Genomic DNA, 8,617 nt, shown 5'->3' with positions numbered 1-8,617 from the left:
TAAACATTCGATTACTTCGATTAATTCTGATTAACAACACTTACTCCACATAATACAAATAAGACATAAAATAGACTAATTATAGTCAAAGAAGTCAAAGTTGACTTGAACTTTGACTTTGACTTTGACATTCGAAAACACGGGGTGTTACAACCACCACCACCACCACAATCGTTAGCTGGCGTCAGCGCAGTGGAGGATGACGTGTAAACAACCATTAACTTACCATCTTCTTGTTTCTTGATCTGTTAAAAAAATGAGAAAATGTAAGTGGGTTTTTGATGGGTTTTGGAAATGGTAAAATGGGTATTTGAGCTTGGCTAAAAAGATGACATTTTTACAGTTTGCACGACGGAAATGGGTGGGAGGGAGAGAGTCACGACGAAGAGATTGATAATTAACGGCGGAGAGATAATAAACAACTATTGAAATATAATTCAAACTATCTCAGCAATCTGTTTATCTTATTTCTTTTCCAAACACGCTTTCAATCTTTCGTTAACAGGTTCTGATTTACCAACAACAACAATTTTGTTATTAAATCTTCTTATTCTAGTATAGAAATTAAATATGAAACTAAATCAAAACGACTTGCTTGATTCACCGTTAAAAAATCATTGTTGTGAAATTTTGCTGCGGAGGTGATAACGGTTCAGCGGTGGTTGATGGTGTTTAATGGTGCTGAATAATTATTATTGAAAATGAAAGTGGTTGTTGTAGGTTTGAGAGAGAGGAAGAAGTGAGAGAGAGAAGGGGTAAGTGATAATATTTCTTTCTTTTAATATATATTAAAAGATTAACTGAAATGACCATAATACCCTCACATGCAAAGCATGTGAGGTAATTTAACCAAGAAAACAAACTTCATCTGTGTTAAAGGTTATACTCGTAGCCAAACATGAACATAAAAGTTGGATTTTGCCGATTTCATTGTGAAAGGTAGTAACATAAAGGTTGATTTGTGCAATTTAGTCGTTAAATAATGTAAAGCTTGAAAGGAAGTTTTAATTGATCACAACCTGATACAAATGCAAACCAAAGATAAAGCAAAAGTAAAGATATCTATGAGAGGGCGGTTACGTACGAGGATGCAAGACTTGTCACGTGGTCCATGGTTGTAAACCTGGCACGTGGGAAGCCTTAGACAAGCAGATACCTATAGGGCTACAAGATAGACAGTTAATTACGGGGCTACAAGAGAGTAGTGACCTAAGGTTTAACGTCCCGTATTTTTGTATTTATTTTTTGATTTATTGTAATTCATGATCTAATATTCAATCCTTGTATTTTCGAGACTTTGATCAATAGAAAACGTATATTATATCAATCTTGTTTGATCATACTTGCACATATGTAATCAATCACAAATACGCACATTTTATACAAAATCGAACCATACTTTAAAACACTTTGGGTTTAAATATGTATCATTTTGAAACTCAAAATCTTAAACAAACACTCAATCCACAACATGCTACTTTTTATGCTATTTGTTATACATGCTAGGACACATTATATGCATGCTATCTATCATTCACTTTCAAAAGCCTCCCTTAACATGTATAACGCTATAGGAGTAGCACACCGCCCATTGTAGGTCATTGTTAAGTAATCATTCTTTATGGTCTTATTCATTGTGATGATAAGATTACGCTAGCGGACACTTTGGTTTGATTTATAGTTCATGCAAGCTAGTATGATTCATATAACGTAGTATACATTTTACATGTAGATTTGAGAATCTTTCTATATTTATGCTATGTAGACAAACTTGTATGCTCGCCGACCATTTTGTGTTGATATATACTTTAATACATGTTGCAGGAAATTGATGATGATATGATAAGAAATCTATTTAGGGTGGATTAGAAACTCACTCAAAACTTTATTTATGAATTTTGTACTTGTTATGTTTCAATATGCAATGTGTTGTACTTTTATTTTTAAGACAATATAACATTAGCAAAGGAATGAAATTTGGTATTTAAATTAGGGGAATTGACCTGTAATAATCTCACCTAGACATTATTGGCCATTAATAATCCCACCTCAGAATATCCCCCCCACCAGTCCCACCTTTCACCTATTTTTCCTACAATGATCCCCCGTTAAAAAAACTTAACGGAGTTAAGCTTTTTTCCAAATTACAAACAGATTTTTTAGGGTTTTTGATCAGAACGACGATACGAGTCCATTGATGTAAAATTTACTTCGAAATGGTGCTCCAAGTGATTTGATTTTGGTTAATTGGAAATTTAAACACCCGAATTGAAGCGTCGTTTTCATCGTTTGGAGCACCGTTTCGAGGCAAGCTTTACATCAATGGACTCGTATCGTCGTTCTAATCAAAAGCCCTAAAAAATCTGTTTGTAATTTGGAAAAAGGCTTAACTCCGTTAAGTTCTTTTAACAGAGGACCATTGTAGGAAAAATAGGTGAAAGGTGAGACTAGTGGGGGGAATATTCCGAGGTGGGATTATTAATGATCAATAAGGTCTAGGTGAGATTATTACAGGCCAATTTCCCTTTAAATTATTGACATAATTATAGTGTTATGTTGTCTTCGAGAAAAAGAACAAAGGTATAATTGCAAAAATTAAATAGTTTTTCTCTCATTTCATTTATTATTATCTTTGACTAGTTAATTAGTCATAAAGACCATCATCATCCTCGCTATTTTTTTTCCTACACAATCAAAATTTATCTTACACATTTCGAAATATATCCTATACATATTAAAATTTATTATACACATATCAAAATTTATCCTATACTTTATCACACACAACTCGTAATTTGTCCTACACAACTCGTAATTTAACCTACACACCTCGTAACTTATTCTACACTCTAAATTAATATTTTTAAATATATATTTTGAAAATAAATTACAAAATTAATGTAGTTAGCTATCAGAGAGGAAGACTACAAATTAGTGAATTATGTAAGTTTACCAATATACCCTTAAAATAACATTAAATACAAATATTAAATGAAGCAAAATAAATTATTCTTGAAACTTCCTTTTTTCTTCCTACAAAGAATTTCATATCATTTGAACCCTCCACTATATATATATATATATATATATATATATATATATATATATATATATATATATATATATATATATATATATATATATATATATATATATATATATATATAGTAACACCCCAAAACTCGAATGTTTATATTGTCGTATGTTCCTATAGGACATATCATGAAATAAGTAACTAGGCTATTTAACCTAGTTGAGGGAATGGTGAAACCTATGGAAAGATGAAAATGGTGCCAATTATGTTTAATTAACAAACATGAGGGACTAAAGTGGGTTAAAATGAAAGTTGAGATATTAAAAGAAAATAACAACACACACAAGCACACATTCGTGTATGTTCTAGATCGATCAGGAGCTCCCAAAGGAGCCAAACCCTAGCTCAACCTTAAATGATCAAATTGAAGGGTAAATCGAAGCTCAAATTCATGAATAAACATGGATTAATGATCACCTTCACAAGGGGATCATAAGGTATGTCTCAAAACTAAGATTGGTGATCTTGCATGAAGTGGGTTATGTTTTAATCCGTGAATTGGGATGAAATTGAGTATGAGTATGAATATGTATTAGTATCATGATATAGAACATAGATTACACATGGTTTAGGTTAATTTGATGATTAGAGGTGAAACCCATTTGATTTGGGTAAGGATGATGACTTGAATGATCATCCATGTTTAATTATTATTGACTGTTGATGTATTATGATGGATAGGATGAATTCTTGTGAGTTGAATTGAAAGAAATGTGGTGTCAATATGTTTGGTGGTTATGTGTAAATGATGCATGTTGATTAGTAGTAGGATTCGATAAATTATATATGAGATTAAAAGATTATGCATGAGTTGGTTGTACATTAAGCTTAAATAGTGGTACGCACGCCAAGCGTTCGATGAAATGTCTTGGTGAGATTATTAGAGGAGATTGAATGTAACTAATGGATGACAATGTATAATATGTGGTTATCGCGTATTTTAGCGGTAATTGAACATGAGAAATGTAATTAAGATGGAATACATGAAAATGCTAGTATGAATGAAATGTGCTACCTATATGTGTGTGCGTAAGAAACCATATGCCCATACGTGTGTCCTAGAACGTGAATATGAAATGTATATAAGGTCAATTGTATAGTCTTTTATGATGACACGGATACATGAGGATAAGTCGAGAGTTCGTATAATGAACTGTTGACTTTTGAAGGTCAACAACGCATAAGAAGTATGATTTGATTTGTTGTCATAAGGGCAGGATTATAGGAAGTTGTATGGTACATGTTATGCTAATACGCGTTATTTGTGATGGCATGATGAATTACATGAGTTTAAAGGGATATGAATTTGATTATATGTCTTATGCTTGTTAGTTGCGACTAAAGGAAGTCAAATGTGAAATATGTGAATAATATGATCGTTAACATGTACAACCGAGTATGCTAATAAGAATGTGATTTTGATAACATGGACGTATAGGGACCATGTCGAGACGGACTCGAGCACGAGAGGTTAACGGGTCAAGAAGAGAGGCGAGGAAGTGGATACGAGCTCGGACGCATAATGTAAGTGACTTCCGACTCACTTCTTAGTATACATATAGAATTTTCTTGTGTATGGATGAGAGGAAATTATGTATGGGTATGTAATGAATGAAGGTATTAAGATAAGTATTGAACTAGTTAGACGAAGGTAGTTATCTAAGTAGAAGGTAATTGTGGGATTAAACGGTTCGAATAAATAAGTATAAGTAAGGTAATGGCAATGAAATCCGTAATGATTAAGGACCCGGGGTAAGGATTCTCAGTCTAATATGTAAGGAATTATTTTACGGACATTTAGGAACAAGTTTCAAGTGATTCGGACGCGAAATGAACAAGTTATGAGGATTTTGTTAACAAATTGGAAAGTTGAACTGGGGACTACCGTAGCTTACGGTAGCCACCGTAAGCTACGGTAGGTGCTGGGTCTTTCTTTCTGCCGTAAGGCAGTAGGAAGGCACCATAAGACTTTTGGGGCCACCGTAGCTTACGGTGGAGGTCAGATGCAAAATATAAAGTTTATGTAATCCTTCGTTTTTCTTCGAATTAGGACCCCGTGAACCCATTCCAAGCCTCGATAAGTTTTTATAATGCACCTCAACCCTACCAAATGGCTTGGTAAGTTACGGGTAAGTATGGAACTCAATTTTTAAGATTCCAAACGTTCCCGAAAGACACTTAAAAAGTGTTTATGACGTGTGAGTAAGAACGTGACGTGAGAGTGAGTATGTATATAAATTTGTTCGTACATGTCTTATTGCATGGTGCTTTGTAATTAGGATACGTTAGTAAATCATCTGGAATTATGTAAGTTGTATGTGAGAGCTTGTATATATGTACGTATGTTTGTGTGTATGTATTATGTGATCAAAAGTACACATACGGATGTGCGTAGGTACGAAGTAGTTTTGATTGTACCCGAAGGAATGGGGCTTGTACATACGTATACATAGCTTCAATATGTTTGAGTACTAAGTTACTAATCATGTGCCTTGAGAAGGAAATGAGATTTGCAGGTATGCTATTGAAGTCCATTGTGAAGTTTGAGTAATTGGAATGCAAGATTGTACTCGAAAGGATGATCGAAAAGTCTTGCACGAATAGAAAGATTGGGGCGTGGTCAATTTATTTATGTATGATAGATTATGAATGTAGATTATCAAATTTTAATGATGTGCATGTTTGTGGTGGATGTAGGATACACGGACTAACATCGGTATAAAGTATTGGAGGATTGAAGATCAAGTCAAGGGCAAGAATTGTACGGGAAGAGTAGTCACATATCTGGGGATCGTATATGTAATTGATGTGATAATCAAGAATAAACGTTGTAAATCTTTTAGTAAAGTGCGGGTTATTCTAGAAACGAACTTACAAATAAGTTATATAAGTAATGTAGAAAGAAATTTTTGACCTCATAATTCCGCTGCGTCGTTTTTGAGTTATTACGTATTAGGGTGTTACATATATATATATATAGGGGAATGCTATAGAGAAAACCCACTTGAGTTGTGTAAACTCAAGAAACCTTTGTAAAAAACCCATGTAAACTTAAGAAACCTTTATAAAAAAATTAGGAAACGTAATATACATATATTTGAACATTTTTAAAAAAGAAACAAAAAAAAACACCGAGTAATTTTTTTTAAAAAAAAATGTTACAAATTTCAGGTTACATCATATATATGTCCAAAAAAATGTAAGATACAAATTTTCAACATTTTGAAAAAAACTAGTAAGCGTTTTTTTCATTTTTTTCGTAAACATGCCCGTGTACATTTATATTACATTCCCTATTTTTTTTAGAAAAAAAATGTTACATAGGGTTTATTTGGGTTTTCTCAACTCACATGGGTTTTCGATTTATCTTTCCCCTATATATATATATATATATATATAAAGGATTAGGTTCAAGAGTGAACACTAGTGTAGCTTGCGAACTGGGTGAACTAATCCTGGCCATTGACCTACACACGTGTATGGCCAGGATCTCATCAGCAAATCGTAAAATACACTAGTGTATTTCAATATCAATTCCTGGTAGAGGTTCCTGTAAAAAAGGGTTTTTTTGTGAGAAAGGTAAGAAAGAATTTACACCATTAGATCTTTGATCTAATGGTTGAGATCATAATAACAAAATTGTAAATAATGTTTACTATTAAACATATTAATTTTCTAGATTAAGGGTATACAGGTAAATTTAACATTTTTAAATTAAGAAACTAACATTAATGCACATGCAACTTCCCCCGTCTTTTTTAAACGTCAATAACTTTTTATACGTAACTTTTTTTTTGAAAAAAATTACACCATAATAACGAGCGGTTTTTTATCTTTAATATGAGTACTATATTACTATACTTATATAGAGAAAAAATATGTTTCGATCAGATGTTTAGTCCATGATGTTTTCTCTATGTTCATACAGTGGTGTTTTAATTGTATTGTGATTGAAAACGTGGTGTTTTAAACACATACCTGAAAGCGTGGTGTTTTTTATCTACTGGAATGTAGGTTTTAAAACACCATGGTGTTTTAACATATAGAATCTGGAACATCTACTAGCATGCAGATGTAAAACACCATGCATGCAGGTTTAAAACACCATGTACAATAACCATACTATGAACATTATATTAAGAACACATTCTGGAAATGGAGGTAGTGTCTTTAATAGTGTTATATACTTATTGAATGGTATTATATACTTATTGAATGGTGTTATATAATTATTGAATGGTGTTATATATGTGCTGAATAGTTATTTTGCAGTGTTATTCGTAGTGTTTTTATAAAGATCTTTAAAATGGTGTTATATACTTATTGAATGGTGTTATATACGTGCTGAATGGTGGTTGCAGTGTTATTCGTAGTGTTTTTATAGAGATCTTTAAAAAAATCATGTTCCTATAAATAAGGTGGTGGTTATGGAAGGTTTTGAATTAATTGAATCAATGATAAAATTACTTGTTTACCCTTTTGAATTAATTTAGATTGAGGACACATGTCATCTCCACAATATTTCTCACATTTCTCACACTTTTAACCTTTTTTACAATAGCCTTACCCTATATATATATAGAATTGCGCTAAAGTAAGAACCACCTCGAGTTGTAAGAACCGTGAGAACTTTTTGATCCGGGGCGAGGTGGACCAATTTTTTTTTCATAAACGTAGATGCGTGTATTATAAACATATTTGTAAAAAAATTCAAAAAAAAAATGTCGTGTGTGTAGTTTTGAGCACCACAAGTTTCTGTTTACGGTACCCGTAAATTTTCCGGTTAGATTTACGGTACCCGTAAACACAAACTTGTGGTGCTCAAAACTGCACACACGACATTTTTTTTTTGAAATTTTTTTTACAACTGTGTTTATAATGCACGCAACTACGTTTATGAAAAAAATTTTGGTCCACCTCGCCCCGTACGGTGTAGTTGTCACGATTCTTACAACTCGAGGTGGTTCTCATTTTAGCGGTATATATATATATATATATATATATATATATATATATATATATATATATATATATATATATATGGAGCCGCTAAAATGAAAACCACCCCAGTTGTAAGAACTGTGAGAACCACTCTCCACCAATCAGATTATGCCAACCAAAAGGGTATTTAGGTAATTTACTTTATACATATCAATTTCAATTGTCAGTCTGTCTTCTGTCTCTTTATTATGTCATTTCTTACTCTATCTCTCTTCATCCTCATTTTTGAAACTCTCTCTTCATCTCTGATGAAGATGAAGAGATCATCATCTTCATCATCTTCAGTTTATGAAACTCTCTTTTCTCACCACCGGCACCACACCCACACCGGCTACCCCCAAACACCACCGTCTCCCACCTCCACCCAAACTCTAAAATTTCTTCCGCCTACTCCCATATCTAACACCACAACAACCCCCAACACCAGTTTTAGTCGCCGGACCGCCGGAGACGACGGTGGCAAAGGGCGGGTTGTGGTGGTGGGTTTCACGGCGACGGAGTTCAATCGTCAGAGTTTCAATC

The sequence above is a fragment of the Helianthus annuus genome, chromosome 17 (genome assembly GCF_002127325.2).
Source record: "Helianthus annuus cultivar XRQ/B chromosome 17, HanXRQr2.0-SUNRISE, whole genome shotgun sequence".
NCBI classification, from domain to species: Eukaryota; Viridiplantae; Streptophyta; class Magnoliopsida; order Asterales; family Asteraceae; genus Helianthus; species Helianthus annuus.
This window is presented reverse-complemented; position numbering follows the sequence as displayed.